At 48.1% G+C, this 1,067-nt stretch overlaps 1 non-coding gene across 1 annotated transcript; it reads right to left on the bottom strand.

Moving 5' to 3' along the window:
• Positions 1 to 626: 626 nt before the first annotated feature.
• On the bottom strand, positions 627 to 733 carry LOC145096620 (small nucleolar RNA R71). Its single transcript, XR_013703995.1, has one exon. It is a non-coding gene; the product is annotated as a small nucleolar RNA R71 (small nucleolar RNA).
• Between the last annotated feature and the right edge of the window lie 334 nt (positions 734 to 1,067).

Raw genomic sequence — 1,067 nt, 5'->3', positions numbered from 1 at the left:
TGGTGCCACCACTTGAAGACCCCGAGTCTGCACTTCACAAGAAAAAGACGCCCTTGCATGAATTGAAGTCAGCTTTTTCCAGGAAGTCGGGAAAGAAGACAGGAGAGTCAAGTTCATCAGCGAGGCACAAGAGCAATCTTGAGCATTTGGATCATACACCCGTCCAAACTGAGTCCGAAAGCGATACCGAGCCAGAATTTGAAGAACACACGAGCGAACCTGAGAACGAGCCAAGGAACGAGATGGCAACGATTGAAGAAATGTCCATGGGAGCTTACAAGAAGCGGATCCGAGAAGATGTGGGTCCCGGTTTAGTCTAACCCGCAATACCTGCCACTGCCACATTCGAGCTAAAGGGACACATATTGACCGCACTAAAGGACATCCCATTTTTCGGGAAAGATCATGAGGATGCTTTTAAGCATCTAGATGAAGTCAACGACATTGCGGATTACTTCAATGTCCCAAATGTCAACAGAAACACAGTCTTGCTTAGGATGTTTCCCATCACTTTCAAAGGAGCTGCTAAGGAGTGGTTGAAAGCACTCCCACCGGGTACAATCACCACTTGGGCTCAAATGCGTGAGCAATTCCTGGACCAGTTTTGCCCGCCATCCAAGATAGCCAAACTCAAGAAGGCAATAGCCAACTTTGAGCAACAGCCGGGGGAGTCACTATACGAAGCATGGGAGCGGTACAAGGGCTTGCTCAGAAATTGCCCTCAACATGACCTAAATGTGCAGCAAGAGATGTCAATCTTTTATGATGGGGTCAATGTGATGACAAGACAACTCCTTGATTCTCAAGGACCGTTGACAAAGAAAAATCCAAGGGAGGTCAAGGAGCTAATTGAAGAATTCGCGAAGCACTCTCGCGAATACCACAACCCAAGGCAAGACGGAATCAAAGGCGGTGGAGGGGCCCAAACTGAAGAAATTGCAGCTGTCATGGCCATGCTGAATAACATGGATCGCAGGATAACACAAATGGACCAGTCGATACATGCCATAAGAGTGGGGTGCGAGAGATGCAGTGGTCCACACTTGACCAAGGACTGCAATGTAGAT

This window comes from Lactuca serriola, chromosome 3, assembly GCF_051521515.1.
Source record: "Lactuca serriola cultivar US96UC23 chromosome 3, Lser_US96UC23_V15, whole genome shotgun sequence".
NCBI lineage: Eukaryota > Viridiplantae > Streptophyta > Magnoliopsida > Asterales > Asteraceae > Lactuca > Lactuca serriola.
This window is presented reverse-complemented; position numbering and strand designations above follow the sequence as displayed.